The 22,089-nt window shown below is 36.3% G+C and overlaps 1 long non-coding RNA gene across 1 annotated transcript; it reads right to left on the bottom strand.

Annotated features, from left to right (window-relative positions):
- Window positions 1-34: 34 nt before the first annotated feature.
- Window positions 35-16,884, bottom strand: LOC123556837 (uncharacterized). The gene is made up of 4 exons (XR_006687527.2): window positions 16,743-16,884; window positions 12,121-12,264; window positions 7,535-7,639; window positions 35-399 (listed from the first exon to the last, which is right to left on the bottom strand). It is a non-coding gene; the product is annotated as an uncharacterized LOC123556837 (long non-coding RNA).
- Between the last annotated feature and the right edge of the window lie 5,205 nt (window positions 16,885-22,089).

The raw sequence follows: 22,089 nt of genomic DNA, 5'->3' as shown, positions 1-22,089 counted from the left end.
ACATTCTGTTTCATGATATAACAACAACAATGTCTTAACATTCATAACAATTTTTTTATTCATACAGAAGAAATTCCATTTAAGAGTGCAACTTTAAAAAATCTATAAAAGCTGGCAAGTTGTAAGGTTAAATTAAATTGGATTAGAAAATTATGTCAAAATTTGCATTTTTTGTCATTATTTTTCACACTTCCAAACAGATAACACGGAATTCTCCAAATGCATTGTTCCGCCAGATTCACAGTAGATAATATTGGTTTTAACACAAAAATTGTAAATACTTCCTATTTCAATGACTTTTTTCTCAACATTTTAATACAATATACGAATTTCTCCACAATAAATATCTTTTATGCAAACATACAGTCTGTTCTGTCTCTGTTTTTCATGAACTCTTTTCTGAAATAAGAAAAAATAAAACATCTTTTTGAACTGCCCACATAGATTTTTGGTAAGACTACTGTTATCTATAAGCAACTAGAATGTGTCTGTAGGACACAGGGTGTGCCCCCACTGGTACATTTGTCACAAATAAGGGGAAATAATTCAAATGTTTGCTGTCTTAATGGGGTATAGCCTCAACAAACATTTTATGAAAAGGATTCATTATTCTAGGCCATATACTTTTTGAGCTATGAGCATCACAAACAAAAAATCCACTATTTTGGCTATTTCAAGGGCCATAACTTTGTAATAAATGCCAAGATTCTCAGGAAGAGGCCAAGTGTGCAAGGACACATCATGATGATGATAATTTAGACCCAAGCAAGGTTTCATAAATTTACATCAAATACTTTTTGAGCTAGGCACATAATAAGGTGAAAATGTGCAATCTTTTTACTATTTCAGGGGCCATAACTTAAACAAGAGGGCCAAGATGGCCCTAGGTCGCTCACCTGTGAAACACACCATAACAGTTTAAACATGTTTGACCTAGGGATTTCATGGAAACAAATTTTCTCGGCAATTTTCATTAGAATTGGACCAAAAATGTGGTCTCTTGAGTTTAAACAAGTATTTTATTTGATATGACCTAGTTTTTTTGAAGCCAGATGACCCATATTCAAATTTGACTTAAATTTCACCAAGGCAATCATTCTGACCAAATTTCATGAAGATCAACTGAAAAATACAGCTTCTATCGCATACACAAGGTTTTTCCTTGATTTAATCTAGTGACCTAGTTTTTGATCCCAGATGACCCATATTTGAACTTGACCTAGATTTCATCAAGGCAATCATTCTGACCAAATTTCATAAGGATCAACTGAAAAATACAGCCTCTATCGCATACACAAGGTTTTTCTTTTATTTGACCTACTGACCTACTTCTTGACCCCAGATGACCCATATTCAAACTCGATCTAGATTTCATCAAGGCAATCATTCTGACCAAATCTCATGAAAATCAATTGAAAAATACAGCCTCTATCGCATACACAAGGCTTTTCTTTGATTTGACCTAATGACCTAGTTTTTGACCCCAGATAATCCATTTTCGAACTCGGCCTAGATTTCTTCAAGGTAATCATTCTGACCAATATTCATGAAGATCAATTGAAAAATACAGCCTCTATCGCATACACAAGGTTTTTCCTTAATTTGACCTGGTGACCTAGTTTTTGACCCCAGATGACCCATTTTTGAACTCGGCCTAGATTTCATCAACGTAATCATTCTGACCAATAATCATGAAGATCAATTGAAAAATACAGCCTCTATCGCATACACAAGGTTTTTCCTTAATTTGACCTAGTGACCTAGTTTTTGACCCCAGATGACCCATTTCTGAACTTGGCCTAGATTTCTTCAAGGTAATCATTCTGACCAAATTTCATGAAGATCAGTTGAAAAATACAGCCTCTATCGCATACACAAGCTAAATGTTGACAGACGACAGACGGACGACAGACAGACGCCGGACATCGAGCGATCAGAAAAACTCACCTGAGCATTGCCCATAGGGGGTGGAGCCAGCCAAAAAATAAGAGGTGTGCAAGTTTATATCATGATAAAGACTTATGCAAGTTTTCAATCATTTATATCAAATACTTTTTGAACTAGGTGCATCACAAGGTGAAAATGTGCATTTTTGACTATTTCAGGGGCCATAACTCAGAAAATAGGGGGCGGTGCCAGAAGAAAAATAGGAGGTACGCAAGTTCATATCATGATAAAGACTCATGCAAGGTTTCATCAATTTATATCAAATACTTTTTGAGCTAGGCGCGTCACAAGTTGAAAATGTGCATTTTTGACTATTTCAGGGGCCATAACTCAGAAAATAGGGGGGCTGAGCCAGACGAAAAATAGAAGGTGTGCAAGTTCATATCATGATTAAGACCCATGCAAGGTTTCATGAATCTATATCGAATACTTTTTGAGCTAGGCGTGTCACAAGGTGAAAATGTGCATTTTTGACTATTTCAGGGGCCATAACTCTAAAAATAGGGGGCGGTGCCAGACGAAAAATAGGCGGTGCGCACGTTCATATCATGATAAAGACTCACACAAGGTTTTATCAATTGATATCAAATAATTTTTGAGCTAGGCGTGTCACAAGGTGAAAATGTGCATTTTTGACTATTTCAGGAGCCAGAACTCAGAAAAAAGGGGGCGGAGCCAGACGAAAAATAGGAGGTGCACAAGTTCTTATCATGATTAAGACTCATGCAAGGTTTCATGAATCTATATCAAATACTTTTTGAGCTAGGCGTGTCACAAGATGAAAATGTGCATTTCTGACTATTTCAGGGGCCATAACTTTGAAAATAGGGGGCGGAGCCAGACGAAAAATAGGAGGTGTGCAAGTTCTTATCATGATTAAGACTCATGCAAGGTTTCATCAATTTATATCAAATACTTTTTGAGCTAGGCGCGTCACAAACTTTGGACGGACGGACGGACACACCTACAAGACCAAATCTATATGCCCCCACCACTCATGTGGGGTGGGGACGATTAAACAATATAATGCTAAAAAAGCATAATACTAAAATAAGCAACCACATTCAAAACTTAGTGCAAGGGCCAACACTGTGATAAACAAGCAAATTTGATGAATTGGTATCCCCCCCCCCGAAAGTGTTTGTGTTGAGGAATGGCAAAAAGATATATCCGGCAAAAAGTTAAGGATGTTACTGTGAAGAAAATAATTTCATAAGTCAAAATCAATTTAACAGAAAATGAATACTTTATTAGGGTTGGGTGGGGGGCAGCGGTGATGACCGGATGAGGGTACGAAACATCACATGTTGATTACAAATATTGATTGAAAATTAAAAATGTAAAAAAAAAAAAAAGCCTTGGGGGGAGGGGATGCATGATCGGGGTCCCCGGTGGGCATGACGCAGTTGGGTGGAGGAGTGAGGTGGGGGAACAGTACAACTCTGCATGTTGATAAATATTCATGGAAGGTTTGAAAAATAATAATAAAAAGGAATGAATTTTTTTTTTTGGGGGGGGGGGGGGGGGGGGGGGTGACCAAGGCAAGGTGGTGACCAGGTGTGGGTACACAACTTCACATGTTTATAATGAATGTTCATGAAAAAGAATGAAAGAAGTTTGATGAAATTCTACCAATTGGTTGGTTTGTTATGTCCAAATCTGTAGATTTTTAAACAATTAAAGGGCAATAACTGTAAGGTAAATTGATGATTTAAAAAAAAAAAATTACAGGCATCATCAAAGTATGTTGATTCATATATTTATTTCAAGTTTCATTAAATTCTACCAGCTAGTTACTGAGAAATGGCTGCAGACGTAGATTTTTCATTAAATCAAGGGCTATAACTCTAAGGGAAATTGACCAATCAAAAAAAAAAATGATGGGCATCATCATAGTATGTTGGTTCATGTTTATTTCAAGTTTCATGAAATTCTACCTGCTAGTTACTGAGAAAAGGCTGCGGACGGACATTTTTGGGCATTTTTCATTACATCAAGGGCAATAACTCTAAGGGAAATTGATCAATCAAAAAAAACTTGACGGGCATCATCGCAGTATGTTGGTTCATGTTTATTTCAAGTTTCATGAAATTCTGCCTGCTAGTTACTGAGAAATGGCTGCGGACGGACGCACGCATAGACACACTGACGGACGGACAACGCCATTTCAATACCCCCCTCCCGATTTCATCGGCGGGGGATAAAAATCATTTGACTGGGATAAATGATGGCCTAAGATAGCTCACCTGAGTTAAGCTGCTTGGTTAAAAAGTTTTGGTAGACAAGAGGGACATGATGGCCCTACATCACTCACCTGAGTTTAGTAGCTTGCTTGAACAGTTAAAAGTACTAAAAAGAAGAGGCCAAGCCAAACCATTTGAAAAAGCTTGATAAAGATCCATGCCAGGATGCTACTGACCATATTTGATGTAATTCTAACCAGATTATTTGATTAAAGTATTAAAATCTATACAAAAAAAAAATGAACATTTGGCTCAAATTTATTTGTTGCTAAAGCTTAAACAAGAGGGTAATGATGACCCTGGATCGCTCACCTGAGTAATATGAGCCACATGTTTCAAATGGCAAACTGATGCTAAAATATTAAGAAGGTAGATCAGAAGGTCACATTCATGGTAACTGAAAGTCAGTTTTAAGATCGGTGTGCAAAACTGTACATGTCATCCAAATTTCAAGGCTGTATCTTAAAAAACAAGAAAGTAGGTCAGTAGGTCAAGGTCACAGTCAAGGGATCTCTAATTGCTTGGGGTCATCAGGTAGTTATAATTAAACAGTCTAGGAAATAAGATCAGACAATTTTTCAAATATTTTTTCCTATATAACTCATAATTATAACAAGTGACCCCCAGGGGGGAGGCCTCTTTTCACTTCAGGGGCATAATTTGAACAAACTTGTTAGAGATCCACCAGGCAATGCTACATAACAAATGTCAAAGGCCTAGACCTTGAACTTTCAGACTAGAAGATCTTTATTTTTTTTTCCTATGTAAGTCTATGTTAAACTTGGTACCCCTAGGGCAGGGCCTCTTTTCATCCTAGGGACATAATTTGAACAAATTTGGTAGAGAAACACTAGGAAAGGCAACATACTTAATACCAAAAACCTAGGTTTGCATTTTCAGGCAAGAAGATTTTTAGAGTTTTTTTCCTATATAAGTCTATGTAAAACTTGAAACCCCCCGGGGCAGGGCCTCTTTTCACCCTAGGGGCGTAATTTGAAACATTTTGGTAGAGGACCACAAGGCAATGCTACTGATAAAATATCAAAGGCCTAGGTCTTGTGGTTTTAGACTAAGATTTTTAAAGTTTTTTTACTATACAAGTCTTTGTAAAACTTGTGACCCCCGGGGCAGGGCCTCCTTTCACCCCTGGGGCATAATTTGAACAAACTTGATAGAGGACCATAAGATGATGTCACATGCCAAATATCAAGGCTCTACGCCTTGCGATTTTGGACAAGAAGATTTTTAAAGATTTTCCTTTTGGTTGCTATGGCAACCAGAGTTCTGCATGGAATTAAATTCTTTGAGAAATTTTGAAAGGGGACCACCCAAGGATCATTCCTGTGAAGTTTGGTGTAATTCTGCCAAGTGGTTTTCAAGAAGAAGATTTATTTAGAAAATGTTGACGGACGGACGACACTACGCACGATGGACATTGAACGGTCACAAAAGCTCACCATGAGCCTTTGGCTCAGGTGAGCTAAAAAGTAGGTGACCTAACAAGAGCTGTCTGTTGACAGTGCACTCGACTATTCGAAGCATTGACAGAAGTATAGGGTCAAAATATTACCCGAGATTTTCAGACGAAAGAAAAAGAACAGAAAGACGAACAATGTACCTGCATTTGTGGAATTGGATTAGTCTTGCACTATATGGCAAAATGTGACCATGTTGGTAAGCAAGTGTTCAAAGTTTCAAAGCCATATATCAAACAGTTAATAGACAAAATATCGAATGGTAGGAACCTAACTAATTTCTATGTCTAAACAAGGGCCATAACTGAGCCAAAGTCCTTGTCTTAGGTAAGTAGACTATGAAGGTAAACAAGTGGTCAAAGTTTCAAAGCCATATGACAAACAGGTTAGGCAAAATACAAACTGGTACGAAAAACTTAACTGATTTCCAAGTCCATAAAGGGCCATAATTTAGCCAATTTAGTTGACAGACTTATGTACTCTTGCCTATAGATGAGAATCATGAAGATAAACAAGTGTTAAAAGTTTCAAAGCCATGTCATCTCAATTAGCTTTCACAAAACATTGACTTCAATGAAAACTGAACCAATTTACAAGTACAAAAAGGGCCATAATTCAGCCAAAATAGTTGACAGAATTATGTACTCCTGCCTACAGATGGAAATCAAGATGATAAACAAGTGTTTAAAGTTTCAGAGCAATATGTCAAATAGTTTTTACAAAACATGGACTTGTACTAAAACTAAACCAACTTCCAAGTCAAAAAAGGGCCATAATTCAGCCAAAATAGTTGACAGAGTTATGTACTCTTGCCTACAAATATAAATCATGATGATAAACATGTGTGCTTAATTTCAAAGCCACACATCAACTTGTTTTAACAAAACATGGACAAGTCCAAAATAGGGCCAAAATTCCACCAAAATAGTTGACAGAGTTATGTTCTCTTGCCTACAGAGATAGACTGTTATAATAAACAAGTGATAAAAGTTTCAAAGCCATATGTCAAATTCCTACATGACTGAATGAATCCAGACGCGATTCCCCAGGTGAACAACTACACATGCTGACCAACATTCCTGTAAAGCTTTGTGACTCTACGTCAAATACTTTTAGAGCTAGGCACGACACAACACTAAAATGACCAATTTTTACAAAGTCAGGGGCCATAACTCCTACACGACTGAATGAATCCGGACGCGAAACCCCAGGTGCACAACTGCACATGCTGACAAACATTCCTTTTAACTTTGGTGACTCTAGGTCAAATACTTTTGGAGCTAGGCGCGACACAACACTAAAATGACCAATTTTTAACTAAGTCAGGGGCCATAACTCCTACATGACTGAATGAATCCGGACGCGAAACCCCAGGTGCACAACTACACATGCTGACCAACATTACTGTAAAGTTTTGTGACTCTACGTCAAATACTTTTGGAGCTAGGCACGACACAACATTCTCGGAAGGACAGACGGACGGAAGGACGGACAAGGGCAAATCTATATACCCCCCCAAAAGTGGGGGCATAAAAATGTGAACTGGTACAAAAAACTTAACCGAGATTTCTAAGTTAAAAGGGGCCATAATTCAGCCAAACTCTTTGATGGAGTTATGTACTCTTGCCTAAAACTGGACATGGTGATGGTACACAAGTGTTGAAAGTTTCAAAGTTTTATCTCAAAAGACTTTGTCAAAATGTGGACTGGTACGAAAAACTTAACAAAGGTGTGATGCCGACACCAATGCCAAGGTGAGTAGGATAGCTCTACTTATTCTTCGAATAGTCGAGCTAAAAAATTAGTAATTTCAAATTTTTAGAATTATACACCTGGTTGTCCACTGAAAGCTATCAAGTCAATACTTACATCATGAAGAAGTCCACAACAAAAGTGGAGAATATAAAACCCAAGGCCAACTTTCTACCATATTGTGTATGTGCTACCTTCGTATAATTTCTGCCTATGTAATATCTGAAATATCAAGTAGTTAGGTAAAAACGAACTAGAGCTGTCAAAGAAGTGACAAATTATACCCCCACAATATGGTCTTATCTGAGAAGGAAGCCAATGTCAAAGGCAAACCTCAAAATCAATAGGGGTCATCTGCTGGTCATGATCAACCTCTGTGTCAGGTTTCGTGTTCCTAGGCCCAAGCGTTCTCAAGTTATCATTCGTAAACAGATTAACTGTTCTTGGTCACTGTGACCATGAACTTTGACCTACTGACCTCAAAATAATTATAAGGTGTCATCTACTGGTCATGACAAATCTTCCTATCAACATTTATGATCCTACCCCAATCCTTCTTAAGTTATTGTCCAGAAATGGTTTTAAATTGGTCTTGGTCACTGTGACCTTGACCTCTGACCTCAAAATCAATAGGGGTCATCTGATGGTCATGACCAACCTCCCTATGAACTTTCATGATCCTTGGCCCAAGTGTTATCAAGTTATCATCCTGAAACTGTTCAACTGTCCTGGGTCATTGAGACCTTGATCCTTGACTTACTGACCTCAAAGTCAAACTTCACCTTTATTCTATGATGTTACATCAGACTGAATCTGTGTACCACAATTTTCGATCCTAGGCCCAAAAATTCTCGTTACCATCCTGAAACTGTTGAACTTTTCCATGTCATTGTGACTTTGACCTCTGACCTCCTGACCTCAAAGTCAAATCTGATGTGTATTTTATGATGTTACACCTGTGAACCAAAATGTATTTAAACCTGTCAAGCCTTTCATAAGTTATTGTCCGGACACCATGGAAACCTCTGGACGGACCAACAAGCTCACTCCTTGGCTATATACCCCCTTAAACTTCCTTTGTGGGGGTATAAAACAATTCAACAAATATGATACATACCATGGAATCTTGCAAATATTAAATTGCAAAGTAATACAAGAAGTTGACCGCTTCTCTTATACCCCAGTCACACATACGGCGTGGATAGCTACGTCTTGCCTTGGATAGAAACGTAGTAATCCGTATCGATCCGTACCTGAAAGCAGTAATCCGTATCAATCCGTACGAATCCGTACTGTTCAGGTACAGATCAATAAGGATTACTACGTTTCTATCCGTGGCTAGTCGTAGCTATCTGCGCCGTATGTGTGACTGGGGTATAAATGAAAGCATAGATGTAGTTACTCAGCTGCAACAATCTTACGACAATAAATATATATGTTTACAGATCTATCAAAATTTGTGATGAAACAAGAGCAGTTTGTAAAACACGTGTTTATTTCCCCCATGACGACCTGTCTAAGGTAAAATGATTATGTAACATTCAATCTTAAGTAGGCTAAGAATTATTCATCTTGACCATTGATCTACTTACCCTAAAACCAATACTCTGGGTACATCTACTAACCATAGATAATCATACTCTGTAGTCTGATGGTCATAGGCCTAGGCTGTCTTAAGTTATATATATTAACACCATTTCAGTCTAATGGCCACCACGACCTTGACCCTTAACCTCCGAAACAGCCAGAGTCCTTTACTGATTACAGACACTTGTTAAATTATGAAAGATATACCTGGCAATTAAAGCATTCTCTCCAGCCAATTATCAGACCTGTTTTCAATATCAATGACACTGTGACACCATTGATCCTACGAAGAGTAGGGTTTATTTACTGACCATAGGTAATCACCTTATCACATCTGATGGTTGTAAGTCAAAATATTCTGAAGGAACTGATCAAAAACTATTTCTCACATCACCTTTTTATAGAACTTTCACCAACTGATCCCAAAATTATTAAGGCCATCTACTGATTATGGTCAATAATGCTTTGACGTAGGCCAAAGCTTACTGATCTGAAACCATTTTAATAGTAAAGTTCATTTTGACTTTGACCTTAAAAGCCCCCTAAAGACTAGAAGATGCTTTTGTTTTACACCTTTAATACACTTGAGAAACAAATAAAAATGTATCCATTCAAAAGGCTATTTGCTAAACTAGAAGATGCTTTTGTAAACAAGAGCTGTCACTAATGGTGACAAATGCCCCCGCAGCGCCTTGACCTTTGACCTGGTGACCCAAAGTCAGTAGGGATCGTGTACTCAATAAGTTCTTTCAGCATGTGAAGTTTGAAGGTCCTGGGTGCTGTGGTTTGCGAGTAAAGTGCCTTCATGCAAAAAGTTAACGTTGTGACGAACGAACTAACGAATGGACGGACAGTTGAAAACTAATATGCCTCCCTTTGGGGGCATAAAAAGTGCATGTCTCCCCCAGTGCATAGTCGTAAAGGCAAGAAGTCAATAGGGGACAGGAGTGAAAGTCAAAGAGACACTGATGGTTGGCTGCAATAGGGAACATCCACTTGGCATGTCCAATCATACCACTAACTTTCAACATTTTGGGACTGGTGGTTCTCAAGTTATGAATAGGAAACAGTTTTCCATATTAAGGCCACTGTGACCTTGACCTTTAATCGAGTAAGCCCAAAATCAGTTGTGGTCATCTACCCTACATGTCCAGTCATCCTAATAAGATTCAACATTCTGGGTCAAGTGGTACTCAAGTAACTGAAAAGTGTTTTCTACGTTCAGCCCTCTGTTGCCTTGACCTTCGATGGAGTGACCCCAATGACATTAAGAGTCATCTACTCTGTAAGTCCTATCACCCTATGAAGTTTGAAGGTTCTAGATCAAATGGTTCTCAAATTATTGACCGAAAACGGATTTCCATGTTCTGTCCACTGTGACCTCGACCTTTAATAGAAAGACCATAAAATCAATCGGGGTCATTTACTCTGCATGTCCAATCATCCTATGAAGTTTCAACATTCTGCGTCAAGGGGTTCTCGTTACTGGCTGGAAATGGTTTTCCATTTTCTAGCCCCTGTGACCTTGACCTTTAACAAAGTGACCCCAAAAACAATAGGGGTTATCTACTCTGCATGATCAATCATCCTATGAAGTTTCAACATTCTGGGTCAAGTGGTTGTCAAGTTATTGATCGGAAATTGTTTTCCATGTTCAGACATTGACCTTTGATGGAGTGATCCCAAAAACAATAGCAGCCCTCCACTCTATTAGCCCTTTCATCCTATAAAGTTTGAAGGTTCTAGGTCAAATGATTGACCAGAAATGAAGTATGACGTACGTACGATGTGTGTGACATACAGTGTGTGTTCAGGTTTAACGTCTTTTTCAACAATTTTTCAGTCATAAAAACCATGGTATCTACTTGTAGCAGTGAGCACAATGCCCAACTTTATAGTGTGCCTCATTGAAATATCACGCCGTAGACACGTGGCATGATACCCCACCCAGAGGAGGCTACTAGTACCATTTTTTACGTCTTTGGTATGAAGCGGCCGGGGATCGAACCCACGACCTCCCGCACTCTAAGAGGACGCTCTACCACTAGGCTACCGAGGCGGTTGACGTACGTAGGGACGGACAGGGCAAGAACAATATGAAACAATATGTCTCCCCCAGAGTGGTGGGTGGTGACATAATAAAAATGCAGCAGTGTGTAAATGACGTCATAAACACACTGAAATGGCTGCCTCAATGATCAGTCATTTTCTTAAATTTGAAATTGCCGTATCTTTTTCAATAGTGATCTGATTTTTAAAATTCTTTCAGCGTTATGAAAGGCTTGAGGATGTCTTTCATACAGAATCAACTTATTGTTGGGCTTTCCTTGCCCTTTAACAAGTTGACCTAAACAGAAAACAACTGAAAAATCTGATATTTTGTAAGTCCAAAAGGGGCCATAATTCTTGCAAAAAGCAGGATGGGGTTATATATCTTGCTGTACAAAGTCAGCTTTTGATGGTGAACAAGTGTTGCAAGTTTCAATGTAATAGCTTTGATAGTTTTGGAGGAAAGTTGACCTACACATTAAAACTTAACCAAGAAATCTGATATTTTCTACGTCCAAACTGGCCAATATTAAGTCTTGCAAAAAGAAGGATAAAATTATATTTCTTGCTGTACAGTCAGCTGTTGATGTTGAACAAGTGTTGCAAGTTTTAAAGCAATAGATTTGATAGTTTAGGAGAAAAGCTGACCTAACATAAAACTAAAGCAGGCAATGCCCACACCAATGTCAACGCCTATCAAGTGATGACACTCATCAGTTTGTTTTTAAATATCAGATGAGCTAAAAATGTGTATGATGAAAAGAAAACCACAAACATTCTTACACATAAATTTATCACAATGGATGAAGTGACATTACCTAAGTCTTGTACTTAATGTATAAATTTGCTACAGAAAAATAACAACTGATTTTTTGCTTTCCTTTAAAAATAAAAGATGAAAATATATTAACCCAAATTGTCAGACAGGCATATAAAAAAAGAAAAGAAAACCATGACTGGAAAAATATATATCCACTGTACTGTGTATATTATTAATTATATTGACTGAAATACTGTTGAAAACGGCGTTAAACCCAAAACAAACAAACAAAATTATATTTACTTACAGTCCTGCAGCATTGTAGGCCATTTTGGAAATGAAAATATTTTTGAAGTTATAGTACTTTCCCTCCTGGTAAGGAGCTAATTCGTCTTTCATTTTTTATATGTTGTCTGACTGTATTCCTTGATACTGTGATCTAACAGACAGTCTGAAAACATAGATTAAAAAATCACATAATATACAAACAAGCAACTTCACTGAACTGGTATCCCCCATCAAACAAGAATTTCAAGATAAAGGTTTTACAATGTACCCTTGAAGAAGAATTCTCTGCCTATAAAAAACAACCTTAAATGGAATTGATTTTCAGCCTTCTTGACAGCTACTCATTGTAAACTACTGATCATAATTTTTCAATGTTAGTAACAATGACCTTGGCCCAAGCTACATACTAGATGCCCACAGTCAACATGTCGAGCCTGCCAGCTGTCAAAAGGCCTGGAAGTTGCACATGACACTCCTTGTCTCACTGAGGCAAACATTTATGGCAAATAAAGATTGCAAAAAGTTAAAATGTAAGTTATTTATAGTAACATCAAAGGGTAGTAAATCACTAAATCTTTACCAAAAATTTATTAAAAAAATCTAAGTCCACACAAAAATCTTTACCAGTTGAAATAGGTCAAAATACACCTCAAAATTACCCCTGTGTAACCAAAGAAATAATATAGTAACCCTGTAACCAGATATACATGTGTGATTTATTTGAAAGAAAGAAAAGAAACAGACTTGAGTAACCTTTGTAACCCCTGTGTAACCAAAGGACTATAGTAGTAACCATGTAACCAGATATACTTGGTCATTTATTTGGAAAAAAAAAAGAATAAAAAATTTGAGTCATTAAACTGGAGTAACCTTTGTAACCCTTATGTAACCAAAGAAATATAGTAGTAACCCTGTAACCAGATATACTCTGTCATTTATTTGAAAAAAAAAAAAGAATTAAAAAAAATTGAGTCATTAAACTGAAGTAATCTTTGTAACCCCTATGTAACCAAAGAAATATAGTAGTAACCCTGTAACCAGGTATACATGGTGATTTATTTTAAAAAAACGGAAAAGAAACTGGAGTAACCTTTGTAACCCCTGTGTAACCAAAGAAATAATATAGTAACCCTGTAACCAGATATACATGGGTGATTTATTTGAAAAAAGAAAGAAACAGACTGGAGTAACCTTTGTAAGCCCTGTGTAACCAAAGGACTATAGTAGTAACCCTGTAACCAGATATACATTGGTGATTTATTTAAAATGAACTTTTTAATCAATGAAACTGGAGTAACCTTTGTAACCGCTGTGTAACCAAAGAAATACAGAAGTAACCCTGTAACCAGAAATACATGGGTGATTTATTTAAAATGAACTTTTTAATCAATGAAACTGGAGTAACCTTTGTAACCGCTGTGTAACCAAAGAAATATAGAAGTAACCCTGTAACCAGAAATACATGGGTGATTTATTTAAAATGAACTTTTTAATCAATGAAACTGGAGTAACCTTTGTAACCGCTGTGTAACCACAGAAATATAGAAGTAACCCTGTAACCAGAAATACATGGGTGATTTATTTAAAATAAACTTTTTAATCAATGAAACTGGAGTAACCTTTGTAACCGCTGTGTAACCAAAGAAATATAGAAGTAACCCTGTAACCAGAAATACATGGGTGATTTATTTAAAATGAAATTTTTCATCAATGAAACTGGAGTAACCTTTGTAACCGCTGTGTAACCAAAGAAATATAGAAGTAACCCTGTAACCAGAAATACATGGGTGATTTATTTAAAATAAACTTTTTAATCAATGAAACTGGAGTAACCTTTGTAACCACTGTGTAACCAAAGAAATATAGTAATAACCCTGTAACCAGATATACATTGGTGATTTATTTAAAATGAACTTTTTAATCAATGAAACTGGAGTAACCTTTGTAACCACTGTGTAACCAAAGGACTATAGTAGTAACCCTGTGACCAGATATACATGGGTTATTTATTTGAAAAAGAAAAGAAAAAGACTTGAGTCATGAAACTGGAGTAACCTTTGTAACCTTTGTGTAACCAAAAGACTATAGTAGTAACCCTGTAACCAGATATACATGGGTGATTTATCTAAAAAAAAGAGCAAGACCTGAGTCATCAAACTAGAGTAAATTTGTAACCACTGTGTAACCAAAGAAATATAGTAGTAACCCTGTAACCAGATATACATTGGTGATTTATTTAAAATAAACTTTTTAATCAATGAAACGGGAGTAACCTTTGTAACTGCTGTGTAACCAAAGAAATATAGATGTAACCCTGTAACCAGATATACATGGGTGATTTATTTAAAATAAACTTTTTAATCAATGAAATGGGAGTAACCTTTGTAACCGCTGTGTAACCAAAGAAATATAGAAGTAACCCTGTAACCAGAAATACATGGGTGATTTATTTGAACAGAAAAAGATCTTAATCATCAAACTGGAGTAACCTTTGTGTAACCAAAGGACTATAATAGTAACCCTTGAACCAGATATACATGGGTGATTTATTTAAAATAAACTTTTTAATCAATGAAATGGGAGTAACCTCTGTAACCGCTGTGTAACCAAAGAAATATAGATGTAACCCTGTAACCAGAAATACATGGGTGATTTATTTGAACAGAAAAGGATCTGAGTCATCAAGCTGGAGTAACCTTTGTAACCTTTGTGTAACCAAAGGACTATAGTAGTAACCCTGTTACCAGATATACATGGGTTGTTTATATAAAATAAAATTTTTAATTAATGAAACTGGAGTAACCTTTGTGCCGCTGTGTAACCAAAGAAATATAGTAGTAACCCTGTAACCAGAAATACATGGGTGATTTATTTGAGAAAAAAAAATTGAAAAGATCTTCAGGAATCATCAAACTGGAGTAACCTTTGTAACCGCTGTGTAACCAAAGTACTATAGTAGTAACCCTGTAACCAGATATACATTGGTGATTTATTTAAAATAAACTTTTTAATCAATGAAACTGGAGTAACCTTTGTAACCGCTGTGTAACCAAAGTACTAAAGTAGTAACCCTGTAACCAGATATACATGGGTTATTTATTTAAAATAAACTTTTTAATCAATGAAATGGGAGTAACCTTTGTAACCGCTGTGTAACCAAAGAAATATAGAAGTAACCCTGTAACCAGAAATACATGGGTGATTTATTTGAACAGAAAAATATCTGAATCATCAAGCTGGAGTAACCTTTGTGTAACCAAAGCGACTATAATAGTAACCCTGTTACCAGATAAACATGGATAATTTATTTAAGATAAAATTTTAAATCAATGAAACTGGAGTAACCTTTGTAACCACTGTGTAACCAAAGAAATATAGAAGTAACCCTGTAACCAGAAATACATGGGTGATTTATTTGAAAAGAAAAAGATCTGAGTCATCAAGCTGGAGTAACCTTTGTAACCTTTGTGTAACCAAAGGACTATAGTAGTAACCCTGTTACCAGATATACATGGGTTATTTATATAAAATAAAATTTTTAATTAATGAAACTGGAGTAACCTTTGTAACCACTGTGTAACCAAAGAAATATAGAAGTAACCCTGTAACCACATATACATTGGTGGTTTATCTAAAATAAAATTTTAAATTAATGAAACTAGAGTAACCTTTGTAACCACTGTGTAACCAAAGGACTATAGTAGTAACCCTGTAACCAGATATACATGGGTGATTTATCTGAAAAAAAAAAAGAGCAGGATCTGAGTCATCAAACTGGAGTAATTTTAACCTTTGTAGCCCCTGTGTAACCAAAGAAATATAGTAGTAACCAGATATACATCACATGGGTGATTTATTTGAAAAAAAAAGATAAAGATTTGAGTCATCATATTAGAGTAAACTGGAGTAACCAAAGACATATATGATGTAACCTGAGTAACCAAAGAGATAGAAGGAGTTACAAATGAATGCCTTTGCGCAGAAGTGCACATTCCTGGCCATATCTATAGAAGTTTAGGTCCTTGGGGAAGATTTCAGAGGTTTGGATATCTGGTTTCAACCAGGTTTCCGTACAAGAGATGATATCTGGTTTGACCTGTTGTATTAATTGATGGAGATCTGGGATTTTATTTTTTATGGACCTACAGTTAATATTAAGAATGGTTATCCTCTGGCTTTTGTCATGTTTGACTTTGGAGGGTTTTTTGACCTTTGTTTTGGGAGTAGAAGTATCTTTTGGGGAGAGTTTGAAATTTGGGGTATCTGAGAGTGACCTAACTGACCGATCTGGTCGGTGACTCGCATCTAAAATGGTAGAACTAAAATCTAATTGGGAGTATTTGTTACTATCATTAAGGGAGTCAAGGGATTCCATTAGGGAGTAGGAATAGTTCGCCTGTCCACAGTATTGACAGTGCTTACTCTAGCTATATATATTTTATTATAGCTAGATGTATCTATACAGCTGGTTTGTGACATTTCTGGGACCTGTCATCGCACTATCCGAAATAGTTACATCCGAAGTACAATATTTCGATCCTCGTAGTTTATACATAAATATGCATACAAATGGTAAATGTTATAGATGCGGTGTTATTGAACAATGAACCGCACATCGATCTATGTGATAGAATTGTATACCTCTACAGAAACCGTGCAAATGTTATCTTTATCCTGCTTCTTTCAGAGTGACCTTCGATTACCTCCCTTTTTAGTGTCACTAATCTCCAGTAAGACTGTCCAGAAAATCCGGTTTAGGTCACAATAGCATAAAGGTTACTACACACTAATAGTTATTGTTCTTTATTCTATATAAAATTGACCTATTTCCAATGGCCGCAGCACACATCAGGACCCTTTTTAAATGTCTGTAACCTACATTTTCTTGAAGAGTTTTGTCAATGCTAAATAAAATGCTAAATAAAAATCAAAAGAAAAGTGGGGGTCATGTTTGATGCAAGAAAAATAATTTCAATGAAACACACAAACTGCAAAATCAGCTAAAAAATGAGACCCCAAATAACACTGGTGGTTTATGATCTAAGTTTCCATGAAATTTTTTTGTCATGTTGTTATTTCTACATCTACATCTACGGGGATACTCCCAACAATCAATTTCTGATCATAACTGAGAGGTCGGGGCAGTTGTTAAAAACATGTTGCTATGTTACATGATAAATGATATGCATGTGTTAAATAAGAGAGTAAGAGCAGTAATATGTACAACTTTGTTAAAAATAAAAACAGGATGATTGTAATGATTTCTATTTTGTGATGTTCATATCACTATTGGTCCTGTATATACCACAAATGTGGATATAGAATAAAAGCAAACACAAGTGTGTTGACTGTACTAGTTTATTCTAAGGATTGAGCTTTGGCGGGAATCATTGATATATATATATATAATCAACAACAGAGAGTGGAGATGCATGCTGTGGAAATTTACAGAGGTCATATGAATAGAGTTCATTCATTAAAGGTGATACCATATTACATTTCCCTCTTCGTAAAATTTTAATTGAATGAATCAAATATATCAATTTCAAATATCCAAACAAATCATTAAACAATTAAATAGTTTTGTAAATATTATTGATGAAACAAATGTATAAAGTATATAATAGATATATCAGTAAATTAAAGATATAAAAGTATTGTAGAATTCTGGAACCACAGGGATGAGCTATCATCAGCTGATGACCTTATCTTTAGAGGTCAGACTATTGTTATACCTGCCTGTGCAAGACCACACCTTGTAGAATCAGTACATCAAAGTCACATGGGTGTGGAAAAATCCATACTAAGGGCCAAAGATGTAATGTTTTGGCCTGGCATGTCAAAACAAATCACTGATTATGTTTTGCGATGTGCAGTCTGTCAAAAGCACAGATACACAAATACAAAAGAACCCCTAACACCAATGTTGGCAAAAAGCCGGTCAATATGAGTATTGACCGGGCCGGCGGTCAATACTGGTTAAAACCGGTCAATACTGGTCAATACCGGTCAATACTGGTCGATTCAATACTTTAGTCACTCTTGGGTGGTCAATACTGGTTTATTCAACACTTTTACATAATGCACATTCACAGATTAGAACAAGCTGTAGCAGTAATGTAAAAAATATAAAGCAGCCTGAATAATATAAAATTTTGTTTCTTAAAAAGTACAGTGGATTAGTGGTCAATACTGGTGGATTCAGTTTTGGTCCTTGGCAATGTGTCCTGGTCAGTATCCCTGATCAACACATATATTGGTCAATACTGGTCATTTGAATACATAATTATGTACTTTGATTACATAACTAATTTCTTTTTAGATAAAGTAACCATGTTCAAGCACCTCATTAATACAGTGGGATTATTGATCATGACAGCTAATTAGTGACTAGATAGACAGGCCTGAAACATATAATCTGTTGTATATTGTAAGACATGGTGTCAATTCGGCAATGTGACACTTGCTATCAAAACACAATTAAACTACTTCAATGAAAGGGTCCAGTTGTAGGCAGCAATTTTTCATTGAATTAAATACCAGTAAAAATAATTAGATTTATCACTTGTGAATCAAACACTTAACTGCTACAGTTTATTAAATACTTTCTACAAATGAAGTTCAGTTAAATAAGCAGTCTAATGACCAGTATCAACCAGTGCTGAAAAACTGACCACTTCTAATTTGGGAGTATTAATTTGGTTGCTTGAATTAAATATAATGCATGCAAACACCTTCATCAAGCCCCAAATGCACTTAACAGTCATTATTTAAATTGTTCATAAAGTCTGCAAAATATCTTAACAGTCAGTATTGACTAATTGACCAGTATTGACCAATCGACCAGTATTGACCACTTCAGGGAGTATTGACCGGGGCGGTTTTAACCGGTTAAAACCGCTGGTTAAAACCGGGGGCGGTTTTAACCGCCCAACATTGCCTAACACCTCATGAGTTACCGAATAGACCATGGCAAAACATTGCTGCTGATTTATTCTCATTTGACAACAATGACTACCTAAATGTTACAGTTGACTACTATAGTCGGTATTTTTTAGGTAGACGCTCTACCGAATACACAAAGTATTACGGTAATAAGAAAACTCAAGGTTCATATGGCAAGATATGGTATTTGTGACAAACTTATGATGCCGATTTAGCTTTAAGACAATTCGATTTAGTACGACCCAGGATCGGACATATTCCAATTAGTATGACCCTGGTTGAGAATTAGCTTAAAGCTATTTCATTTAGTACGACCCTGGGTCAGACAATTTCAATTTGTATGATACTAAATCGAATTAGTACGACCCTGAATTAAGACAAATCTATTTAGCTTTAAGACAATTCGAATTAGTACGACCATGGGTCGGACATATTCCAATTAGTATGACCCTGAGTCAGACATATTCCAATTAGCTTTAAGCTAATTCCGAAATAGTATGACCCTGAATTAAGATAAATCTATTTAGCTTTAAGACAATTCGAATTAGTACGACCCCAGGTCGGACATATTCCAGTTAGTATGACCCTGGGTCAGACATATTCCAATTAGCTTAAAGATAATTCGTAATTAGTATGACCCTGAATTAAGATAAATCTATTTAGCTTTAAGACAATTCGAATTAGTACGACCCTGGGTCGGACATATTCCAATTAGTATGACCCTGGGTCGGACATATTCTAATAAGCTTTAAGACAATTCCGATTTAGTATGACCCTCAATGACAGCCGCCATCTTTAGTACGACCCAGGGTCGGACATATTCCAATTAGTATGACCCTGGGTCGTACTAAATTGAATTAACTTAAAGACATATTATTTATGATGCCGATTTAGCTTTAAGACAATTCGATTAAGTACGACCCAGGGTCGGACATATTCCAATTAGTATGACCCTGGTTGAGAATTAGCTTAAAGCTATTTCATTTAGTACGACCCTGGGTCAGACAATTTCAATTTGTATGATACTAAATCGAATTAGTACGACCCTGAATTAAGATAAATCTATTTAGCTTTAAGACAATTCGAATTAGTACGACCATGGGTCGGACATATTCCAATTAGTATGACCCTGAGTCAGACATATTCCAATTAGCTTTAAGCTAATTCCGAAATAGTATGACCCTGAATTAAGATAAATCTATTTAGCTTTAAGACAATTCGAATTAGTACGACCCCAGGTCGGACATATTCCAGTTAGTATGACCCTGGGTCAGACATATTCCAATTAGCTTAAAGATAATTCGTAATTAGTATGACCCTGAATTAAGATAAATCTATTTAGCTTTAAGACAATTCGAATTAGTACGACCCTGGGTCGGACATATTCCAATTAGTATGACCCTGGGTCGGACATATTCTAATAAGCTTTAAGACAATTCCGATTTAGTATGACCCTCAATTACAGCCGCCATCTTTAGTACGACCCAGGGTCGGACATATTCCAATTAGTATGACCCTGGGTCGTACTAAATTGAATTAACTTAAAGACATATTATTTATGATGCCGATTTAGCTTTAAGACAATTCGATTAAGTACGACCCAGGGTCGGACATATTCCAATTAGTATGACCCTGGTTGAGAATTAGCTTAAAGCTATTTCATTTAGTACGACCCTGGGTCAGACAATTTCAATTTGTATGATACTAAATCGAATTAGTACGACCCTGAATTAAGACAAATCTATTTAGCTTTAAGACAATTCGAATTAGTACGACCATGGGTCGGACATATTCCAATTAGTATGACCCTGAGTCAGACATATTCCAATTAGCTTTAAGCTAATTCCGAAATAGTATGACCCTGAATTAAGATAAATCTATTTAGCTTTAAGACAATTCGAATTAGTACGACCCCAGGTCGGACATATTCCAATTAGTATGACCCTGGGTCAGACATATTCCAATTAGCTTTAAGATAATTCGGAATTAGTATGACCCTGAATTAAGATAAATCTATTTAGCTTTAAGACAATTCGAATTAGTACGACCCTGGGTCGGACATGTTCCAGTTAGTATGACCCTGGGTCGGACATATTCCAATTAGCTTTAAGACAATTCGGAATTAGTATGACCATCAATTACAGCAGCCATCTTTAGTACGACCCTGGGTCGGACATATTCGAATTAGTATGACCCTGGGTCGGACATATTTACAATTAGTATGACCCTGGGTCGGACATATTCCAATTAGCTTTAAGACAATTCCGAATTAGTATGACCCTCAATTACAGCAGCCATCTTTAGTACGACCCAGGGTCGGACATATTCCAATAAGTATGACCCTGGGTCGGACATATTCTAATAAGCTTTAAGACAATTCCGATTTAGTATGACCCTCAATGACAGCCGCCATCTTTAGTACGACCCAGGGTCGGACATATTCCAATAAGTATGACCCTGGGTCGTACTAAATTGAATTAACTTAAAGACATATTATTTAGCTTTAAGACAATTGAATTAGTATGACCCTCGGACAAAATACCAGAATGCACCAAATTCACTGACCAATGAAATCAGGTGTTACATTTTCCTGTAAATAATCGTCTATATCCAGAGGCCACCATAGGTCAGTTGAAATAAAATTTTGAAATCTTGAAAACATGTACAGTTATCATAAAATGTCGCTTTCAAGTTTCCTTGATCGAGTGAGGGATATAGTAAATGGTGTATTTGATACGCGTACACAAAACGGTGTAAATGATCAATCGATTAAATATTCGCTTATTAGGCTTAATTAGTTGCTTTTAAACATTAATGCGCATATGTACCAGGTTCCAAGCTTATCAGATGGCCAGTGCCATACATACACATTATCTGATTCTTAATGGAACATCATGCTGACGAGACAACAAGCCTGAAATTTCAAAATCATAATTGATTTTCAGCTGCAGACACTTGTCCTAGGCAAAATAACGTATCTGTTGAGAATGCATATATAGCCATATACCTGAATCACTGCAACAATCACTTAAGATTTTTATTA

The sequence above is a fragment of the Mercenaria mercenaria genome, chromosome 5, assembly GCF_021730395.1.
Source record: "Mercenaria mercenaria strain notata chromosome 5, MADL_Memer_1, whole genome shotgun sequence".
NCBI lineage: Eukaryota > Metazoa > Mollusca > Bivalvia > Venerida > Veneridae > Mercenaria > Mercenaria mercenaria.
This window is presented reverse-complemented; position numbering and strand designations above follow the sequence as displayed.